General features: G+C 50.9%; 2 protein-coding genes across 2 annotated transcripts in view; one reads left to right on the top strand and one right to left on the bottom strand.

The window, feature by feature from the left end:
- Window positions 1–22949, bottom strand: part of LOC137522940 (serine-rich adhesin for platelets-like) — a 292674-nt gene extending 269725 nt beyond the window's left edge. Inside the window, exon 1 of the mRNA XM_068243098.1 lies at window positions 22817–22949. The gene's annotated coding sequence lies outside the window, so the exon portion shown is untranslated. The remainder of the gene's footprint in view (window positions 1–22816) is intronic.
- Window positions 22950–23118: 169 nt separating this feature from the next.
- Window positions 23119–23866, top strand: part of LOC137522939 (phospholipase A2 inhibitor and Ly6/PLAUR domain-containing protein-like) — a 60312-nt gene continuing 59564 nt past the window's right edge. The window contains exon 1 of the mRNA XM_068243095.1: window positions 23119–23154. The gene's annotated coding sequence lies outside the window, so the exon portion shown is untranslated. The remainder of the gene's footprint in view (window positions 23155–23866) is intronic.

The raw sequence follows: 23866 nt of genomic DNA, 5'->3' as shown, positions 1-23866 counted from the left end.
AACGTAGAAGCTTCCTCTTCCTCTCTGACTCGATTGGAGGGACAGATGCACGGCAGCGGCTGATGGAAATGGAGGGGAAGAGGAAGCTTCTGTGCTGGAGATAACCAGAGATGTGAGTGACACTGACGGCTGCTGTTATTTATTAGTATCTCATATTTTTTGGGGGGGTTGATTTGGAACACCATTACAGGCAACACAGTACATAATAATTGCTTGTTTTTGCATATTAAATCCCTAGTTTAGGCTTGTAAGTTTTATTGCATATTATGTGGGATAGATCATAAATTGCAATGCACACACAAGGTGAATTTCTGTGCTAGTGTCAGAGGCTGTTTGGTTTGTCTAGATAGCAGTGTATGCACTGCCTAAACCTTCACCCCAACCCCATAGTCACCCACATGGGCTTGTCAGGAGGAGCTGGAAAGAGGCACCTGCCAATCTTTCCCTGTTAACAAAGAGCTGATCACATCTGTCACGGCAGAACAGTGAGTATCGCGATCGCAATCTGGATTGTAAACCGATTGTCGATTACAATCCAATCTGAGATTGTATTGTGTAGGGACAGAACACTTAGGGTTTTTCATCAGGCCAGTACAAAAGCCTTATTCTAAGAGACAGTGGGCCAGATGCAATTATCACACTCGCCAGCGTTAAACACTGGTGAGTCTGATAATTAGTTAAACTGCTGTTCAATAAGATGATGCCTTAATTGGCAGCCATGGCCACAGGATTCTGGCTTTTTCTTGTTTTTCTTCCCTGTTCCCAACCAATTCACCTTGTTTTCCCCCCTGAAGGTGTGCAGTGTGGTTCGGTGTAGCCTGGGATGCTGGTGAGGGTCGTGGGGGGCCGGGACTAGTGTTGGGCGAACATCTAGATGTTCGGGTTCGGGCCGAACAGGCAGAACATGGCCGCGATGTTCGGGTGTTCGACCCGAACTCCGAACATAATGGAAGTCAATGGGGACCCGAACTTTTGTGCTTTGTAAAGCCTCCTTACATGCTACATACCCCAAATTTACAGGGTATGTGCACCTTGGGAGTGGGTACAAGAGGAAAAAATAGTTTTTGAGAAAATTGATTGTAAAGTTTCAAAGGAAAAATTGTCTTTTAAATGCTGAAAATGTCATGTTTCTTTGCACAGGTAACATGGTTTTTACCGCCAGGCAGTCATAAATGTAATAAAGAGAAGAGGTTCCATAAACAGGGACCGGTAACGCTAACCCAGCAGCAGCAGCAGCACAGAGCACACGTGATGGAACAGGAGGAGGCGCAGGAGGAGAAGGCCACGCTTTTTGAGACACAACAACCCAGGCCTTGCATGAGGACAAGAAGCGTGCGGATAGCATGCTTTTTACCGCCATGCAGTCATAAATGTAATAAAGAGAAGAGGTTCAATAAACAGGGACCGGTAACGCTAACCCAGCAGCAGCAGCAGCACACGTGATGGAACAGGAGGCGGCGCAGGAGGAGAAGGCCACGCTTTTTGAGACAACAACCCAGGCCTTGCATGAGGACAAGAAGCGTGCGGATATAGCAGCAATGCTTTTTGCCGCCATGCAGTCATAAATGTAATACAGATGAGAGGTTCAATAAACAGGGACCGGAAACGCTAAACCATCCCAGATGTTCATTGGTCATGTTACTTGGTTGGGGTCCTGGAGTGTTGCGTAGTCGTTTCCAATCCAGGATTGATTCATTTTAATTTGAGTCAGACGGTCTGCATTTTCTGTGGAGAGGCGGATACGCCGATCTGTGACGATGCCTCCGGCAGCACTGAAACAGCGTTCCGACATAACGCTGGCTGCCGGGCAAGCCAGCACCTCTATTGCGTACATTGCCAGTTCGTGCCAGGTGTCTAGCTTCGATACCCAATAGTTGAAGGGTGCAGATGGATTGTTAGACACAGCTACGCCATCTGACATGTAGTCCTTGACCATCTTCTCCAGGCGATCGGTGTTGGAGGTGGATCTGCACGCTTGCTGTTCTGTGGGCTGCTGCTGCATGGGTGTCAGAAAATTTTCCCACTCCAAGGACACTGCCGATACCATTCCCTTTTGGGCACTAGCTGCGGCTTGTGTTGTTTGCTGCCCTCCTGGTCGTCCTGGGTTTGCGGAAGTCAGTCTGTCGGCGTACAACTGGCTAGAGGAGGGGGAGGATGTCAATCTCCTCTCTAAAGTCTCCACAAGGGCCTGCTGGTATTCTTCCATTTTGACCTGTCTGACTCTTCAAGCAGTTTTGGAACATTGTGTTTGTACCGTGGATCCAGAAGGGTATATAAACCCAGTAATTGGTGTTGTCCCGAATGCGCACAATGCGTGGGTCGCGTTCAATGCAGTTTAGCATGAATTGAGCCATGTGTGCCAGAGTCCTACCAGAATCCTCATCATCCTCTTGTGAGCGTTGTGATAGTTGTTGTGATGCATCATAGTCGTCACCTTCTTCCTGGTCTGCTTCTGCTGATCATTCGCGCTGAATTGTGGAAGTCCAACGTGCACCGCTCTGGCCCTCGTCAGTGGTGGCAGGAAATTCCTGCTCCAACTCCAGCTGTTCCTCCTCCTCTTCTTCATCATGTGTCAGCTTAGCCAACCTTAAAGCGCGAATGAGATTACTCCCATTATCACACACAACCATGGCCGGTTTCAGGTCCAGCGGTGCCAGCCACAAATCCATCTGTTCCTTTATTCCCCTCCAAATTTCCTCCCCTGTGTGCTGCTTATCCCCAAGGCAGATCAGCTTCAGCAACGCTTGCTGACGCATGCCAACAGCTGTGCTGCACTGCTTCCACGATCCTACTGCTGCTGGGTTAGCGTTTCCGGATGAGGTACAGCTTTGAGATGCGTTGGAGGAGAAGGAGTCAGAGAGGTAGGTGCTGTTGTTATCCAGTGGGAGGGACGGCGGTGCAGGTGTTTGCGGCGTGGGCAACACCCGCGCCGTAGCAGGTGAGGATTCGCTGCCAAGCTCCACAAGGTTCACCCAGTGCGCGGTAAGGGAGATGTATCGACCCTGGCCGAACGCACTCGTCCAGGTGTCAGTGGTGAGGTGAACCTTGCAGGCAACGGCATTCTTCAAGCTTCGGGTTATTTTGCTGACCACGTGCTCATGCAACTCAGGCACTGCAGAGCGCGCAAAGTGGTAGCGGCTGGGAACCACGTAACGTGGGATGGCCACTGACATCATGCCCTTGAAGCTGTTTGTCTCCACCACTCGATATGGCAGCATTTCGCAGGCCAGAAGCTTGGCTATGCTGGCTCTTACTGCCACGGCCCGGGGGTCATTTGCTGGCAATTTCCTCTTGCGCTCAAACATCTCCGAGACAGACAACTGAACCGTAGGGCTGCACAACGAAGGGCTGTTGGTTGTTGTGTTTGATGAACACTGGGAGACCTCAAGAGCACTACTCCGGAAAGTGACAGTGTCAGCGTCATCTGATTTTTTTGGAATGTTTTGAACCACGCAATGGCTGGGCTACTGCTGCTGCTGAGGCGGGTCTGGTGGGGAGTCTGGTGAACCCAAGGGAGGCAGTGTTGCTGGTGGTACCCTGTCCTGCCGCGTTTGCCCACAGAGTGGGATGTTTGGATAGCATGTGGCGGCTCATGCTGGTGGTGGAGAGGTTGTTAATACTTTTCCCCCTGCTCAGGCGGGTCTTGCACACCTTGCAAATCGCCATGGTAACATCCTCAGTGCAGTCTTCAAAGAAAGCCCAGACTTTGGAGCACCTGCCTTGCTGGCGATTTCTGTTTGCGCCTCTTTTGCCTCTCACTTGAACTTCCACGCTTGTGGTGCCTGAAATTGCGCCGCCTACCTTGTGGCACAAGGCGAACTCGTGCAGCAGTGGGTTCTTCAACAGACTCATCTGTGCTGCTGCTACGACGGCGATGTTCTCGTTCACAAACAAAATCTGGGTCTATGTCCACATTGTCCATACCCTCCTCTTCCATCTCCTCAAACTCGTCATATGTCATTGTGGGGGGCCGCCGCCGTGGAGTACAGCTCCCCAGCACAACCGTCAGGGGAAACACCTCTTCCCTTGCCCCTCCCTCTTTCACCGGATTTCTTCCTCATTTCACTTATCCTTACAGTACACGCTGACTGGCAGCAGTACAGTGGCAGTACAGAAATGCTATACAGTGGTGGGTGAGCGGTGTACCACTATTGCCAGCAGCGACACAGAGCACAATGCTATACAGTGGCGGGTGAGCGGTGTACTACTGTTCCCAGCAGACAAAGAGTGGCAGTAAACACAATGCTATATAGTGTGGCTGAGCCGTGTACACAGAGTGGCAGTAAACACAATGCTATATAGTCTGCTATATAGTCACCCCGAACGGGGTGATGTTCTGCAGCACCCGAACAGTGGCGAACACTGTTCGCCCAACACTACTGGGAACGCAGATTTTAGTACCTAAACACACGATACAACATGTTTTCCGGGGTCGGACTCTGAGGCACATACAGATGGTCCCGATCATCATCCTCATCATACAACTCTTCTCCTGAGTCTGACCCACCCACCACCTCTGCCACCCCAACATCCCCAGACACAGTCACAGACCCCTCATCGTCCTCAACATTAACTTGGGATGCTGGCCTGAGCCCGACCTCCTCCTCCACATCAGGCCCCATCATCTCCTCAATGGCAGCCCTCATTAATCGCTCTGGCGCCGGACCGATGGACACAACGTTCTCCTCCGGGGAGGGCTGCTGCTGACCACTGGCTGCTGGGGTGGATGTTATAGCTTGCGTGGGGCGTTGGCTGTTGCTGTTGTTGGGAGTGCTGCTCACAGCGGAGGTCTCTGAGGAACTCATGGTGAGCTCATATAGTGGTTGACGGTGAGTGGAGTATTACTGATCCCAGCAATATACACACTGACTGGCAGAGTACGCAATGCTATATAGTCTGGCTGAGCCGTGTACACAGAGTGGCAGTGAACAATGCTATATAGTCTGGCTGAGCGGTGTACACAGAGTGGCAGTACACACAATGCTATATAGTCTGGCTGAGCCATGTACACAGAGTGGCAGTAAACAATAGTATATAGTCTGGCTGAGCGGTGTACACAGAGTGTCAGTAAACAATGGTATATAGTCTGGCTGAGCGGTGTACACAGAGTGTCAGTAAACAATGGTATATAGTCTGGCTGAGCGGTGTACACAGAGTGTCAGTAAACAATGGTATATAGTCTGGCTGAGCGGTGTACACAGAGTGGCAGTAAACACAATGCTATATATAGCGTGGTTGAGCGAGGTGCACAGTGGCAGTACACACAATGCTATATAGTCAGGCTAAGCCGTGTACACAGAGTGTCAGAAAACACAATGCTATATATAGCGTGGCTGAGCGAGGTGCACAGTGGCAGTACACACAATGCTATATAGTCAGGCTAAGCCGTGTACACAGAGTGTCAGAAAACACAATGCTATATATAGCGTGGCTGAGCGAGGTGCACAGTGGCAGTACACACAATGCTATATAGCCAGGCTAAGCCGTGTACACAGAGTGTCAGAAAACACAATGCTATATATAGCGTGGCTGAGCGAGGTACACAGTGGCAGTAAACAATATATAGTGTGGCTGAACGAGCGGTGTACCACTATTCCCAGCAGACACAGAACAGTACACAGAATGCTATATAGTGTGGCTGAACGAGCGGTGTACTACTGTTCCCAGCAGACACAGAACAGTACACAGAATGCTATATAGTGTGGCTGAACGAGCGGTGTACCACTATTCCCAGCAGACACAGAACAGTACACAGAATGCTATATAGTGTGGCTGAACGAGCGGTGTACCACTATTCCCAGCAGACACAGAACAGTACACAGAATGCTATATAGTGTGGCTGAACGAGCGGTGTACTACTGTTCCCAGCAGACACAGAACAGTACACAGAATGCTATATAGTGTGGCTGAACGAGCGGTGTACCACTATTCCCAGCAGACACAGAACAGTACACAGAATGCTATATAGTGTGGCTGAACGAGCGGTGTACCACTATTCCCAGCAGACACAGAACAGTACACAGAATGCTATATAGTGTGGCTGAACGAGCGGTGTACTACTGTTCCCAGCAGACACAGAACAGTACACAGAATGCTATATAGTGTGGCTGAACGAGCGGTGTACTACTGTTCCCAGCAGACACAGAACAGTACACAAAATGCTATATAGTGTGGCTGAACGAGCGGTGTACTACTGTTCCCAGCAGACACAGAACAGTACACAGAATGCTATATAGTGTGGCTGAACGAGCGGTGTACCACTATTCCCAGCAGACACAGAACAGTACACAGAATGCTATATAGTGTGGCTGAACGAGCGGTGTACTACTGTTCCCAGCAGACACAGAACAGTACACAGAATGCTATATAGTGTGGCTGAACGAGCGGTGTACCACTATTCCCAGCAGACACAGAACAGTACACAGAATGCTATATAGTGTGGCTGAACGAGCGGTGTACTACTGTTCCCAGCAGACACAGAACAGTACACAGAATGCTATATAGTGTGGCTGAACGAGCGGTGTACTACTGTTCCCAGCAGACACAGAACAGTACACAGAATGCTATATAGTGTGGCTGAGCGAGGTACACAGTGGCAGTAAACAATGCTATATATAGTGTGGCTGAGCGAGCGGTGTACTACTGTTCCCAGCTGCGACACACAATGACTGGGGGGGACCCTGGCTAGCGTGGCTGGAGCGCGAACTACCCTGCCTGCCTACCCAAAGCTAAACCCACAGACAAATGGCGGAGATATGACGTGGTTCGGGTATTTATTTACCCGAACCACGTGACCGTTCGGCCAATCAGAGCGCGTTCGGGTCCGAACCACGTGACCCGTTCGGCCAATCACAGCGCTAGCCGAACGTTCGGGGAACGTTCGGCCATGCGCTCTTAGTTCGGCCATGTGGCCGAACGGTTTGGCCGAGCACCGTCAGGTGTTCGGCCGAACTCGAACATCACCCGAACAGGGTGATGTTCTGCAGAACCCGAACAGTGGCGAACACTGTTCGCCCAACACTAGCCGGGACCTGGAGTTTTTTCTGCCTTGTCACTGCCCGGGTCCATTGTCTGTGCAGGTACAGGCCTTGTGGAGTCAATTGCTGCTACCCAGGAGATCACAGCTCCACTGAGGGAGGAAGACACCGCGCTGATCGGGAAACCCTTGGCCTCGCTGGATGCTGCCTCCATTCATCCATCCATCGGCTGCTGCTGCTCCATCGTAGCAGAGACAATTCTGGTTCAGCCTCTCCTTGATGCCAGCCACTAAACCGGAAGTAAGGGCTGCCGCAACCGGAAGCTTCTGTGACAGCCAGATTATCTGGACCTGCCCTGCTGAATGCTGCCCAGGAGTCGGGACTCACCACAGAAATGAACACTACTGCACCTTCTGAACTAGAACACCTTGGCCAGCGCTGCCACATGTTAGCAATCGGGATCCTTGGCAGCGTCAGCCATCACCACAGGTTTCTTTCAATATGCACTGGATCATCACTACTGAACCTTCAGCTCCCTCTGACCCCCCCCCCCTCCCTCCAACTCTGCCAAGTGCGATTGGTGGCGCCGTCAGGGCCGGATTTCGACCAAGGCCACTTGGCCATGGCCTAGGGCTCCAAAGGAGCAAGGGCACCACAACAGCAGGTCAAACTTATGCAACATTTGCAAGTTTGCTAATACTGCAATACAGGGAAATCAGGCGAGTGCCTGACCGCGGTACTCTGCTGCTAGCCACCTGTGCAGCAGCCACCTTTCTCTTTGTGCATGTTTGCATTGTGGCAAGCAGCTATGGACTTGGGCAGCATTGGAGACAGAGGGGAAGAGGAGACTTCTGCACTGGAGACGAGCTGAGAAATGAGTGACATTGATGGCTGCTGCAGTGTGAAGGCAAGTTGGCTACCTACTGTATACTGAAGGGGGGGGGGGAATTAAGAGAGTTATCTGGCTACCTATACTGGAGTGAAAAGGGGGAGGGGTCATCTGGCTACCTATACTGAGGGGGGTCATTAGGCTAACTATACTAGAGGGAAGGGGAGAGGGGACAACCGGTTACCTATACTGGAGGGGATGGGGAGGGGTCATCTGGCTACCTGTACTGGCGGGGGGGGGGTCATCAGGCTACCTATGCTAGAGGGAGGGGGAGGGGACATCCAGTTGCCTATACTGGAGGGAAAGGGGGGAGGGGTCATCTGGCTACCTATACTGAAGGAGGGCGGCTGGTGACAGTGGCCTTGGGCGGTAAAGAGTACAAATCCGGCCCTGGGCCTAGTATGGCAGCTTCGGCTCTTGGCTTTCGGACGTCATCCCCCATCCTTCCAGTATGAGCCAAAACAAATTTCGGGTACAACCCCACTTGGTGAAATAAATGATTCTGATTCTGATAAATGATTCTGATTCTGAATCAAGCAAAAGAAGAGTCAGAACCAAAAAATCACAGGGATAAGTGTGAAGGCTAGTGTTGGGCGAACATCTAGATGTTCGGGTTCGGGCCGAACAGGCCGAACATGGCCGCAATGTTCGGGTGTTCGACCCGAACTCCGAACATAATGGAAGTCAATGGGGACCCGAACTTTTGTGCTTTGTAAAGCCTCCTTACATGCTACATACCCCAAATTTACAGGGTATGTGCACCTTGGGAGTGGGTACAAGAGGAAATTTTTTTTTAGCAAAAAGAGCTTATAGTTTTTGAGAAAATTGATTGTGAAGTTTCAAAGGAAAAATTGTCTTTTAAATGCTGAAAATGTCATGTTTCTTTGCACAGGTAACATGGTTTTTACCGCCAGGCAGTCATAAATGTAATAAAGAGAAGAGGTTCCATAAACAACGCTAACCCAGCAGCAGCAGCACACGTGATGGAACAGGAGGAGGCGCAGGAGGAGAAGGCCACGCTTTTTGAGACACAACAACCCAGGCCTTGCATGAGGACAAGAAGCGTGCGGATAGCATGCTTTTTACCGCCATGCAGTCATAAATGTAATAAAGATAAGAGGTTCAATAAACAGGGACCGGTAACGCTAACCCAGCAGCAGCAGCAGCAGCACACATGATGGAACAGGAGGAGGCGCAGGAGGAGAAGGCCACGCTTTTTGAGACACAACAACCCAGGCCTTGCATGAGGACAAGAAGCGTGCGGATATAGCAGCAATGCTTTTTGCCGCCATGCAGTCATAAATGTAATAAAGAGAAGAGGTTCCATAAACAGGGACCGGTAACGCTAACCCAGCAGCAGCAGCAGCACAGAGCACACGTGATGGAACAGGAGGAGGCGCAGGAGGAGAAGGCCACGCTTTGAGACACAACAACCCAGGCCTTGCATGAGGACAAGAAGCGTGCGGATAGCATGCTTTTTACCGCCATGCAGTCATAAATGTAATAAAGAGAAGAGGTTCAATAATCAGGGACCGGTAACGCTAACCCAGCAGCAGCAGCAGCACAGAGCACACGTGATGGAACAGGAGGAGGCGCAGGAGGAGAAGGCTACGCTTTGAGACACAACAACCCAGGCCTTGCATGAGGACAAGAAGCGTGCGGATATAGCAATGCTTTTTGCCGCCATGCAGTCATAAATGTAATACAGATGAGAGGTTCAATAAACAGGGACCGGTAACGCTAACCCAGCAGCAGCAGCAGCACAGAGCACACGTGATGGAACAGGAGGAGGCGCAGGAGGAGAAGGCCACGCTTTTTGAGACGCAACCCAGGCCTTGCATGAGGACAAAAAGCGTGCGGATATAGCAATGCTTTTTGCCGCCATGCAGTCATAAATGTAATACAGATGAGAGGTTCCATAAACAGGGACTGGAAACGCTAACCCAGCAGCAGCAGCACACGTGATGGAACAGGAGCAGGCGCAGGAGGAGAAGGCCATGCTTTTTGAGACACAACAACCCAGGCCTTGCATGAGGACAAAAAGCGTGCGGATATAGCAGCAATGCTTTTTGCCGCCATGCAGTCATAAATGTAATACAGATGAGAGGTTCAATAAACAGGGACCGGAAACGCTAAACCATCCCAGATGTTCATTGGTCATGTTACTTGGTTGGGGTCCTGGAGTGTTGCGTAGTCGTTTCCAATCCAGGATTGATTCATTTTAATTTGAGTCAGACGGTCTGCATTTTCTGTGGAGAGGCGGATACGCCGATCTGTGACGATGCCTCCGGCAGCACTGAAACAGCGTTCCGACATAACGCTGGCTGCCGGGCAAGCCAGCACCTCTATTGCGTACATTGCCAGTTCGTGCCAGGTGTCTAGCTTCGATACCCAATAGTTGAAGGGTGCAGATGGATTGTTAGACACAGCTACGCCATCTGACATGTAGTCCTTGACCATCTTCTCCAGGCGATCGGTGTTGGAGGTGGATCTGCACGCTTGCTGTTCTGTGGGCTGCTGCTGCATGGGTGTCAGAAAATTTTCCCACTCCAAGGACACTGCCGATACCATTCCCTTTTGGGCACTAGCTGCGGCTTGTGTTGTATGCTGCCCTCCTGGTCGTCCTGGGTTTGCGGAAGTCAGTCTGTTGGCGTACAACTGGCTAGAGGAGGGGGAGGATGTCAATCTCCTCTCTAAAGTCTCCACAAGGGCCTGCTGGTATTCTTCCATTTGACCTGTCTGACTCTTCAAGCAGTTTTGGAACATTGTGTTTGTACCGTGGATCCAGAAGGGTATATAAACCCAGTAATTGGTGTTGTCCCGAATGCGCACAATGCGTGGGTCGCGTTCAATGCAGTTTAGCATGAATTGAGCCATGTGTGCCAGAGTCCTACCAGAATCCTCATCATCCTCTTGTGAGCGTTGTGATTGTTGTGATGCATCATAGTCGTCACCTTCTTCCTGGTCTGCTTCTGCTGACCATTCGCGCTGAATTGTGGAAGTCCAACGTGCACCGCTCTGGCCCTCGTCAGTGGTGGCAGGAAATTCCTGCTCCAACTCCAGCTGTTCCTCCTCCTCTTCTTCATCATGTGTCAGCTTAGCCAACCTTAAAGCGCGAATGAGATTACTCCCATTATCACACACAACCATGGCCGGTTTCAGGTCCAGCGGTGCCAGCCACAAATCCATCTGTTCCTTTATTCCCCTCCAAATTTCCTCCCCTGTGTGCTGCTTATCCCCAAGGCAGATCAGCTTCAGCAACGCTTGCTGACGCATGCCAACAGCTGTGCTGCACTGCTTCCACGATCCTACTGCTGCTGGTGCTGGGTTAGCGTTTCCGGATGAGGTACAGCTTTGAGATGCGTTGGAGGAGAAGGAGTCAGAGAGGTAGGTGCTGCTGTTATCCAGTGGGAGGGACGGCGGTGCAGGTGTTTGCGGCGTGGGCAACACCCGCGCCGTAGCAGGTGAGGATTCGCTGCCAAGCTCCACAAGGTTCACCCAGTGCGCGGTAAGGGAGATGTATCGACCCTGGCCGAACGCACTCGTCCAGGTGTCAGTGGTGAGGTGAACCTTGCAGGCAACGGCATTCTTCAAGCTTCGGGTTATTTTGCTGACCACGTGCTCATGCAACTCAGGCACTGCAGAGCGCGCAAAGTGGTAGCGGCTGGGAACCACGTAACGTAGGATGGCCACTGACATCATGCCCTTGAAGCTGTTTGTCTCCACCACTCGATATGGCAGCATTTCGCAGGCCAGAAGCTTGGCTATGCTGGCTCTTACTGCCACGGCCCGGGGTCATTTGCTGGCAATTTCCTCTTGCGCTCAAACATCTCCGAGACAGACAACTGAACCGTAGGGCTGCACAACGAAGGGCTGTTGGTTGTTGTGTTTGATGAACACTGGGAGACCTCAAGAGCACTACTCCGGAAAGTGACAGTGTCAGCGTCATCTGATTTTTTGGAATGTTTTGAACCACGCAATGGCTGGGCTACTGCTGCTGCTGAGGCGGGTCTGGTGGTGAGTCTGGTGAACCCAAGGGAGGCAGTGTTGCTGGTGGTACCCTGTCCTGCCACGTTTGCCCACAGAGTGGGATGTTTGGATAGCATGTGGCGGCTCATGCTGGTGGTGGAGAGGTTGTTAATACTTTTCCCCCTGCTCAGGCGGGTCTTGCACACCTTGCAAATCGCCATGGTAACATCCTCAGTGCAGTCTTCAAAGAAAGCCCAGACCTTGGAGCACCTGCCTTGCTGGCGATTTCTGTTTGCGCCTCTTTTGCCTCTCACTTGAACTTCCACGCTTGTGGTGCCTGAAATTGCGCGCCGCCTACCTTGTGGCACAAGGTGAACTCGTGCAGCAGTGGGTTCTTCAACAGACTCATCTGTGCTGCTGCTACGACGGCGATGTTCTCGTTCACAAACAAAATCTGGGTCTATGTCCACATTGTCCATACCCTCCTCTTCCATCTCCTCAAACTCGTCATATGTCATTGTGGGGGGCCGCCGCCGTGGAGTACAGCTCCCCAGCACAACCGTCAGGGGAAACACCTCTTCCCTTGCCCCTCCCTCTTTCACCGGATTTCTTCCTCATTTCACTTATCCTTACAGTACACGCTGACTGGCAGCAGTACAGTGGCAGTACAGAAATGCTATACAGTGGTGGGTGAGCGGTGTACCACTATTGCCAGCAGCGACACAGAGCACAATGCTATACAGTGGCGGGTGAGCGGTGTACTACTGTTCCCAGCAGACAAAGAGTGGCAGTAAACACAATGCTATATAGTGTGGCTGAGCCGTGTACACAGAGTGGCAGTAAACACAATGCTATATAGTCTGCTATATAGTCACCCCGAACGGGGTGATGTTCTGCAGCACCCGAACAGTGGCGAACACTGTTCGCCCAACACTACTGGGAACGCAGATTTTAGTACCTAAACACAAGATACAACATGTTTTCCGGGGTCGGACTCTGAGGCACATACAGATGGTCCCGATCATCATCCTCATCATACAACTCTTCTCCTGAGTCTGACCCACCCACCACCTCTGCCACCCCAACATCCCCAGACACAGTCACAGACCCCTCATCGTCCTCAACATTAACTTGGGATGCTGGCCTGAGCCCGACCTCCTCCTCCACATCAGGCCCCATCATCTCCTCAATGGCAGCCCTCATTAATCGCTCTGGCGCCGGACCGATGGACACAACGTTCTCCTCCGGGGAGGGCTGCTGCTGACCACTGGCTGCTGGGGTGGATGTTATAGCTTGCGTTGGCTGTTGCTGTTGTTGGGAGTGCTGCTCACAGCGGAGGTCTCTGAGGAACTCATGGTGAGCTCATATAGTGGTTGACGGTGAGTGGAGTATTACTGATCCCAGCAATATACACACTGACTGGCAGAGTACGCAATGCTATATAGTCTGGCTGAGCCGTGTACACAGAGTGGCAGTGAACAATGCTATATAGTCTGGCTGAGCGGTGTACACAGAGTGGCAGTACACACAATGCTATATAGTCTGGCTGAGCCATGTACACAGAGTGGCAGTAAACAATGCTATATAGTCTGGCTGAGCGGTGTACACAGAGTGTCAGTAAACAATGGTATATAGTCTGGCTGAGCGGTGTACACAGAGTGGCAGTAAACACAATGCTATATATAGCGTGGCTGAGCGAGGTGCACAGTGGCAGTACACACAATGCTATATAGTCAGGCTAAGCCGTGTACACAGAGTGTCAGAAAACACAATGCTATATATAGCGTGGCTGAGCGAGGTGCACAGTGGCAGTACACACAATGCTATATAGTCAGGCTGAGCCGTGTACACAGTGTCAGTAAACAATGGTATATAGTCTGGCTGAGCGGTGTACACAGAGTGTCAGTAAACAATGGTATATAGTCTGGCTGAGCGGTGTACACAGAGTGGCAGTAAACACAATGCTATATATAGCGTGGCTGAGCGAGGTGCACAGTGGCAGTACACACAATGCTATATAGTCAGGCTAAGCCGTGTACACAGAGTGTCAGAAAACACAATGCTATATATAGCGTGGCTGAGCGAGGTGCACAGTGGCAGTACACACAATGCTATATAGTCAGGCTGAGCCGTGTACACAGAGTGTCAGTAAACAATGGTATATAGTCTGGCTGAGCGGTGTACACAGAGTGTCAGTAAACAATGGTATATAGTCTGGCTGAGCGGTGTACACAGAGTGGCAGTAAACACAATGCTATATATAGCGTGGCTGAGCGAGGTGCACAGTGGCAGTACACACAATGCTATATAGTCAGGCTAAGCCGTGTACACAGAGTGGCAGTAAACACAATGCTATATATAGCGTGGCTGAGCGAGGTGCACAGTGGCAGTACACACAATGCTATATAGTCAGGCTGAGCCGTGTACACAGAGTGTCAGTTAACAATGGTATATAGTCTGGCTGAGCGGTGTACACAGAGTGTCAGTAAACAATGGTATATAGTCTGGCTGAGCGGTGTACACAGAGTGGCAGTAAACACAATGCTATATATAGCGTGGCTGAGCGAGGTGCACAGTGGCAGTACACACAATGCTATATAGTCAGGCTGAGCCGTGTACACAGAGTGTCAGTAAACAATGGTATATAGTCTGGCTGAGCGGTGTACACAGAGTGTCAGTAAACAATGGTATATAGTCTGGCTGAGCGGTGTACACAGAGTGGCAGTAAACACAATGCTATATATAGCGTGGCTGAGCGAGGTGCACAGTGGCAGTACACACAATGCTATATAGTCAGGCTAAGCCGTGTACACAGAGTGTCAGAAAACACAATGCTATATATAGCGTGGCTGAGCGAGGTGCACAGTGGCAGTACACACAATGCTATATAGCCAGGCTAAGCCGTGTACACAGAGTGTCAGAAAACACAATGCTATATATAGTGTGGCTGAGCGAGGTACACAGTGGCAGTAAACAATGCTATATATATAGTGTGGCTGAGCGAGCGGTGTACTACTGTTCCCAGCAGCGACACACAATGACTGGGGGGGACCCTGGCTAGCGTGGCTGGAGAGCGAACTACCCTGCCTGCCTACCCAAAGCTAAACCCACAGAGAAATGGCGGAGATATGACGTGGTTCGGGTATTTATTTACCCGAACCACGTGACCGTTCGGCCAATCAGAGCGCGTTCGGGCCCGAACCACGTGACCCGTTCGGCCAATCACAGCGCTAGCCGAACGTTCGGGGAACGTTCGGCCATGCGCTCTTAGTTCGGCCATGTGGCCGAACGGTTTGGCCGAGCACCGTCAGGTGTTCGGCCGAACTCGAACATCACCCGAACAGGGTGATGTTCTGCAGAACCCGAACAGTGGCGAACACTGTTTGCCCAACACTAGTGAAGGCACGCTTATAAAGCAGATGTCCTTGCAAAATTAAAGAAATCACATGCACTCCGAAAACTAGATCAAAGAATACTCACTGTATTGTCAGATTGTGGAAGTGTTGCATTTTATTTTAAAAAAGGAATACATTTTATGCTTTTATCCAGACAACCACCTTTTGAATTTAACTGTAATTACTGTGTTATTTAAAAATAAATAAATAAATAACTTTATTTTAATCTTCATTAGTGTTGGGCAAACTTGGTGTGGAGAGTCCATCGGTCGAAACCTGAAGGGGGGAACTGCTTGCATGCAATTTACTGGCAAACCATTGACCCAAACTAAAATGCATGTTAACCTGCTGAACCACATCGCAGCACTGCTGGCTGCTGGCCCAAGTCACCTCTCCCCTCCCCTTACCATCCTGGACTCGTGGAGGTGGGGCCACCCAATCCATAGACAGCTAAATGGATAGGATGGATGTACAATGGCGACAGTGGATTGCAACACTGAATGGTGCAAACCAGATATCCCATATTGAACATTCAGGGGTTTGCAAACCCACAAACCTGAGTGCGTAAACCTGTTTTCCCGCCGAACCGCCATCTCTAATTTCCCCCCAATGGACACATGATGGCCCCTAGACTCTCTTTTCCTGCTAAGTCCTACTGGCTCCTTTTTGCACTAGGTCAGCTTTAGGGGACCCAATGGGAATCCCCAAAGACAAATGGTCACTACCATTTGTAAGAAATAGGGAACCAAGCAGTAGTCACTATACACATCACCAACCAAATAGGTTTAGTGGGTGATGGTCTTGGTGTGAAATTTTGTGTTAGTGTTTCCCCTGGGTCCCCTATTTCTTACAAATGAGTGGCCAGGACCAAATGTAGTGAGTTTGCTGTAAGCAGGAAGTGGACGTTTGTCTATCAGGATTCCCATTGGGTCCTCTAAAGTTGACTAGCACCCAACTTTATTTGTGTCGCCAATAGTGATGGTAACTATGAGTAACTATGAGTACATAGCTATTTGTGATCGAAATTTAAATTAGATAGTGATTCCCACCTCAGAGGGGGGATTAAATTACCTATGCCTCCTATAGCGATGCGTTCCACTTGTGGTCCACATAACTCCACTATTTCCTCCTTCAAACCCGGAAGGAGTAAATAGTGTCGTTACATGGATCGCGAGTGAAACGCATTGGCTATAGGCAGCAGCATGGGAAAGTTAACCCCCCACCGCAGGCAGTGCTATCTAATTTAAATTTCAGTTATGAGTAGCTACGCACTCGTAGCTACCATCACTAGTCGCCAACTCTTCCCTCACTTCTATTCACACCAACATCCTCTTCCATTGGCCCATCGCCTAAGTGCAGCAGATATACCTCTTATATACTGTACATATGCAGTCTCCTGCCCTTCCATGTGCAAACTATGGACAGCAACTCTCCCCATTACATTTACAGAATGAACCTGATGGAACAACAGCCCCTACTCCATGTAGAGCAGTTGAGCTCACCCTCATCCATGTACAGCAGCCCCCCATACCATGTGCAGCCCTTTCACATGCAGTAGTTCATGTAGTTCATGTACAGACCACCATGTTCTACACCCCACCAGGAGTTCATCAGTTAAGGGTGCCTGGAAATTTGGGCGCGTAGTTACGGGCGCGTAGTTAGTAAAATATCATTATGAAATACCAATATTTTACTATAAAAATGTAAAATATGATATCACAATAGTGTACTATGGCAAAGCCTAACCCTACTCTTATACAGAACCCTCCCCCCTGATGCCTTACCCTAACCGCCCCCAAATGCCTAAAACTAACTCCCCCACCAGCACACATTGGGCTTGATTCACAAACCGGCGCAAAGTGAGTTTGGACGCCTTAAAGGTTAAGACGTCCAAACTACAGCACTAAGGACTTAGCATGCATAAAACGTCACACTTCGCGCGTGAACTCGGTGCACCGAAAACGTTGCATGCGGTGTGACAAAAATGGAGCATATGGTGCCCTTGAAACGTCGCACCAGTGCGCCCTTTAACGTCCCACTGTCAGGCGCACTACTGCGCCGTTTCAGGGGCACCATATGTGCCGTTTCCCGCGCACCGGTGCGACATTTTCGGCGCACCGAGTTAACACGCGAAGTGCAAAGTTTTATTCGCGATGTGGTTTTGCGCGACTATTAGTGCGCGCAAAGCTACTTTCCATGCACTAAGGGGGTTTGCACTGGGGCGCTAACACTTAGCGCCGGTTAGTGAATCAAGCCCACTACCTACTTAAAGGACCACTCCCGCGAATCACTTAATTTTCAGCTACCCCACAGTAGATATAACACGTTTATAACAGCCTTGCTGTGGGCTTTTTTTTATATTTTGTGATGGCCCTTTAATTTACCACATATCATTGTAATCTGTGGCCGTCAGTCCCTCACAGAACGGTGACGGACTTTTTTAACTAGCAGTCACAGCAGGGGGAGCCTTTTCAGGTTTTGAGGGAAAAAAAACAGATGGTATAGCCCTGCTGTTACAACTGCCGAAAACTATAATGCAGGAGCTCACCTATTGCCCGTCTTCCCCATTACGAACAGTTACAGCAAGGACTCCCGCACTCTGGCATTCCATACAGGCTTTGAGGGAGGCAGCTGTCAGAGCAGACTCTGCTGCACAATGAGCCGCTCTCCCTCGCCATCCATTTGCCGATTGTCAGACCTGCGGCTACTAATGAGCCGGCTCTGTTGTCTGTCACCGCGGCTCTGCCCCCATGATGACGTCAGGCTTAATGAGCCGGTTAGCTGCTCCTCCCCTCCATTCATTTGCCGACACTCAGCAGTTTTGCGCTTGCGCTTAAGCCCGACGTTATCATGGGGGCAGAGCCGCGGTGACAGACATCAGAGCCGGCTCATTAGTAGCCGCAGGTCTGACAATCGGCAAATGGATGGCGAGGGAGAGCGGCTCATTGTGCAGCAGAGTCTGCGCTGACAGCTGCCTCCCTCAAAGCCTGTATGGAATGCCAGAGTGCGGGGGTCCTTGCTGTAACTGTTCGTAATGGGGAAAACGGGCAATAGGTGAGCTCCTGCATTATAGTTTTCGGCAGTTGTAACAGCAGGGCTATACCATCTGTTTTTTTTCCCTCAAAACCTGAAAAGACTCCCCCTGCTGTGACTGCTAGTTAAAAAAGTCCATCACCGTTCTGTGAGGGACTGACGGCCACAGATTACAATGATATGTGGTAAATTAAAGGGCCATCACAAAATATAAAAAAAGCCCACAGCAAGGCTGTTATAAACTTGTTATATCTACTGTGGGGTAGCTGAAAATTAAGTGATTCGCGGGAGTGGTCCTTTAAAGAGGAACTCCAGTGAACATTTTACTGTTGGCAGGTGATGTAGCTGCTGCATGGTCTTTGGCAGTTATTTACCTCAATACAACAAGGCTCACAGACAGGAAACTGCCAAAAGTTTGAACTTTTCTTGTGAGAGGGGTTACTTGTGGGAGGGGTTTCACCACAATATCAGTCATACAGCTCCCCCTGATGGTTTGTTTGTGAAAAGGAATAGATTTCTCATGTAAAAGGGGGTATTAGCTACTGATTGGGATAAAGTTAAATTTTTGGTCGGAGTTTCTCTTTAATGCCTAAAATGAACCCCCTCCCCACCCGCACACACTACCTATCTAATGCCTAAAACTAACCCCCCCCCCCCCCCCAAACCGCACACACTACCTATCTAAAACTAACCCACCCGAGGGTTCCTTTCTGTGATTGGGTGCCAGGGCTTAGGCTGGGAGCCCTCCAGGGGAGGACTGGGACCTTTTGGCCTGGGGGGAAAATGCAACCCAGAGGCCCTGGGGGGGGGGGGATTGGGGCGGTACCACAAATGACAAAAATAGGCGTGACCATGCATGACATGTCAGTATGGACCAAAAATCTCAGAGGAATGCCATACAGAATTAAAATTAAGGCAGTTCTGATGGCAAAAACAGAATATATTCAGTACTTGCAAGACAAACTGTACCTAATAATAACCTGTATAATATAATATAATAATAGCAACCTGTACCTATTAATGAAGGAAATAGGGAATGTAGGTTTGTTCTTAATCTAAATCTGTTCTTAAGTCAGAACACTCATTTCTGTGCCTCTTCTGTCCTCCTCTATGTCATCTATTCCCCCTGTGCCTTTTTTGTCCCCCTCTGTCTCTTTTGTCTCCCTCTGTGTCACCTCATGTCCCTTGTTCTTTTTTTCCCAGTGTCACTTCTGTTCCCCCGTGCCCCACCCCCATGGCTCCTGTGTTCCCCACTCCGCGCAGCGGGAAGAGCAGCAGTCAACTCACCTACTCCTGGGTGCCTGCATGATAAGCGTCCTCCTCTCCCTGCTTCCTCCTAATGCCGATGTCACGTAATGATGTGATCAATAAAAGCCAGCAGTAGGGGGTACCAGTGAGGAAGATAGGGAACGTTTATCATGGAATCGGCGCGCTGGGAGTAACCATGGAACCTGGAGGCTAAGCGACAGGAAAGTCACCATAGTTACTCTCAGCTTGAGGAGAGCAGAGAGATTTGCCATTGGATCGAGGACATGCGAGTACTACTCTTAAAGGGAGGGTCCGCGCTGAAAAAAAAAAAAAACCTCCACTTACTTGGGGCTTCCTCCAGCTCCTGGCAGTCGATCGGTGCCCTCGCCGCAGCTCCTCTCCCTCCCGGCATCCAGCTGTGAAGAAGCCGACCTCGACAGGTTGGCTTCCAGGTCAGCTGCTGTGCGTTCCACGGCGGGGGGTCACGTGGTGTAGGGACGTCATCGGGTCTCTACTGTGCAGGCGCAGAACTACTGCGCCTGCGCAGTAGAGACCCGATGATGTCACGTACACCACGTGACCCGCGCCGTGGAGCGCACAGAAGCTGACCTGGAAGCTGACCTGGCGAGTTCGGCTTCTTCACAGCTGGATGCCAGGAGCTGGAGGAAGCCCCAGGTAAGTGTTTTTTTTTTTTAAATTTCCCTTTAAGGGGGCTGTGGAGCACAGGGACAGCTCAGCCTGAGGCCCCTACAGAGGGTGAGAGACCAGGCATGGCCACACGCCTCCCTGATCACACTTCCATAGTTGGAAATGTTTGCCGCATGCGCAATACCAATTTTTAGCAACTTCGCAAGAGCAGAATTCTCCCGGCTGTGGGAGCGCAATTCAGGAGGCACATGCAACTTTCAGAGGGAACAGCTGCTGAATGGATATCAGAGAGGAACAAGAAGGACAACAGGGAATGGTGAGGGAAACAGACATGTGCAGAAGCGCATGACTGGCCAGATTACCAGGAGGAGGTTGTGTAATAAGACAACAAAGCGGCCAGAGAGGACAGCGAGGGAGCACCTCATTGGGCTGGAGGATGCCCCAGGTAAGTATAAATACACCAGTACACAACTCAGGTACACTTTAAGGGTTTCCTTTAACCTCCCTGGCGGTAAGCCCGTGCTGAGCACGGGCTATGCCGCCGGAAGGCACCGCTCAGGCCCCGATTTGCATAATTTTTTTTTTGCTACACGCAGCTAGCACTTTGCTAGCTGCGTGTGCATGACGATCGCCGCCGCTACCCGCCGATCCGCCGCTATTCGTCGCGCCGCCCCCCCCCCCGCAGACCCCGTGCGCTGCCTGGCCAATCAGTGCCAGGCAGCGCTGTGGGGTGGATCGGAGTCCCCTTTGACGTCACGACGTCGGTGACGTCATCCCGCCCATCGCCATGGCGATGGGGGAAGCCCTCCAGGAGATCCCGTTCTTTGAACGGGATCTCCTGATCTCCGATCGCCTCCGGCGATCGGAGGGGCTGGGGGGATGCCCCCTAATATGCTAATATGTAGCAAGACCTTGTCTCGCTACATGAAAAAAAAAAAAAAAATTTAAACTGCTCTGCTGCCCCCTGGTGGATTTTGATAAACCGCCAGGAGGGTTAAAGGACTTCCAATGCAAAGTAAAAAATCTATTTTTTAATCACCTAGGGCTTCTTCTGGCCCCGAGCAGCAGTCACAGTCCCTCGCCACAGCCCTGGTCCTCTTCAGTGTCCCTGCTGGCCGTCCACAATGATGGCTACCTGCCAGGTGGTCGGGTCTTCTGTGCCTGCGCGTCCACATCATCTGGCGCATACTGGGCGTGTGCAAAACTAATCCTCAGGCGCAGTATGCGCCAGATGACGTGGACTCAGGCGCAGAAGAGCAGACCCTGCCAGCAGGTAGACATCATTGCGGACGGCCAGCAGGGACACTGAAGAGGACCAGGGCTGCGGCGAGGGACTGCAACAGCTGCTCGGGGCCGGAAGAAGCGTAATTGAAAAATATTTTTTTTATTGTGCATCGGGAAGTCCTTTAACCACTTGCCGACCGCACACTCATATCGTGCGGCGGCAAAGTGGTAGCTGAAGGACCAGCGACGCAGATCTGCGTCGCCAGGTGCCTCCCTAATTAATCAGGAAAGGCCGCTCGCGCGAGCGGCCGTTTCCTGTTAGATCACGGAGCGGGTCTCCGTGAATAGCCTGCGAGCCGCTGATCACGGCTCGCAGACTAAATGTAAACGTAGGAGACGTATGTCTCCTTTGTTTACATTGTACGGCGCTGCCATGTGACAGGGGACAGCCTGTCACTGGCTGCACAGGACGGATAGCGTCCTGTGCAGCCCCGATCACCGGGGGGGGGAGAGCAGGTAGGAGAGGGAGGGGGGAATCTCGCCGCGGAGGGGGGCTTTGAGGTGCCCCCCCCCGCAACATGCCTGCAGAACGGAGCGATCAGACCCCCCCCTGCACATCATCCCCATAGGGGGGAAAAAGGGGGGCGATCTGATCGCTCTGCGTGCCAGCTGATCGTGCTGGGGGCTGCAGAGCCCACCCAGCACAGATCACAAAAATCAGCGCTGGTCCTTAAAGGGATACTGTAGGGGGGTCAGGGGAAAATGAGTTGAACTTACCCGGGGCTTCTAACGGTCCCCCGCAGACATCCTGTGTTGGCGCAGCCACTCACCGATGCTCCGGCCCCGCCTCCGGTTCACTTCTGGAATTTCAGACTTTAAAGTCTGAAAACCACTGCGCCTGCGTTGACGTGTCCTCGATCCCGCTGATGTCACCAAGAGCGCACAGCGCAGGCCCAGTATGGTTTGTGTCTGCGCAGTACACTCCTGGTGACATCAGCGGGAGTGAGGATATGGCAACGCAGGCGCAGTGGTTTTCTGACTTTAAAGTCAGAAATTCCAGAAGTGAACTGGAGGCGGGGCCGGAGCATCGGTGAGTGGCTGCGCCAACCCAGGATGTCTGCGGGGGACCATTAGAAGCCCCGGGTAAGTTCAACTCATTTTCCCCCGACCCCCCTACAGTATCCCTTTAAGGGGGGTAAAGGGTGGGTCCTCAAGTGGTTAAGTAAAGTGGCAAGTGTTATTGAGATATTAAAATATATCAGTGTGCAGTCAAACTAGAAGAATATATAAATATGCATGTCTTAAATACAAAGAGCCAATGCTGCAAAAAGCTAAAACTAGCAGGCAGCAGTGAAAGGGTTACATGTACACATTAGAGCTGGCCAGTTCAAAACAGAGCAAACAAATAAAGAGGAGAGGAGGTGTCGGCTTACAAAGAACAGTCTTGTAGCTGATGTCTGGCTGCAGTGATCTGTGTCCCTTCCAACTTCAAGAGGCTAGAGGCTGGGAATCTGGGATTGAGGGAGAAACTGCAGTGTTCATTTCACCAGGCAGCCAGCACTGGGATCCTCCGGCAGCCTGGCCATTTCAAATGACGCGCTAGAGCCACCTCTGCTCTCTCTTCACTGGCTGGCTGCTACTACAGGCAGGGGGCAGACCTCTGTTGCCTAGCAGCACCTCGAGATTCACCAACACTCACTGCATTGGGCCGGAGGAGGGAGACGCTTCTATGAAAACGAGTAGGAAAACATCCTGGCGGCCCAGATGAAAGGTGCAGGAGGCGGCCCGGGGGGGCAATTGTCCCCTGTCCCCCCAGGCCAGTCCGCCTATGGAGCCCTCTGATTGGCTCAATGAGGTCAGGTGGGGCTGGCCAGGGTTCCTCTCTGTGATTGGTTGCTAGGGCTTTTGCTGGGAGCCCTCTGATTGGCTCAATGACGTCCTGGACGTCATCTACTTAGTTACAGTATCTCAATAGTCATATTTCTGCGGATATCCGCGGATATCCGCATTGCCAGCCAACTATACGCAGATAGCTATCCGGATTTCCACAGAAATCCGGTACCTAAATACGAATCGGATAGCTGAAAAAAGGTCGGTTACCCGGATATCTGGAATCTGGATGAGCAGCACTGATCGTACCGCACAAAAAAAACCAAACAAACAAAGAAACAAAAAAATATTATATATCGGATGCCACAGAATAGCAATAATTTGGGCGCCCACGGTGCCTGATATACAGCAGGCCCACATTTCCACTCTGGCGCCCAAAAAAATGCTATTTTATATTAGCATGTCCCATACATGCTAATGTAAAATAGCATTTTTTGGGCGCCAGAGTGGAAATGTATGCCCGCTGTATATCAGGCACCGCGGGCGCCTAAATACAGCTATTCTGTGACACCCGATATATAATTTTTTGTTTGTTTGTTTTTTTTGTGCCCATTAGTCCACTTGCCGCATGCGCTCTTTTTTCCTGCTCCGTC

This window comes from Hyperolius riggenbachi, chromosome 6 (genome assembly GCF_040937935.1).
Source record: "Hyperolius riggenbachi isolate aHypRig1 chromosome 6, aHypRig1.pri, whole genome shotgun sequence".
Taxonomy (NCBI): Eukaryota; Metazoa; Chordata; class Amphibia; order Anura; family Hyperoliidae; genus Hyperolius; species Hyperolius riggenbachi.
Note: the sequence above shows the minus strand (reverse complement) of the source record. Positions and strands in the feature narration are given on the sequence as shown.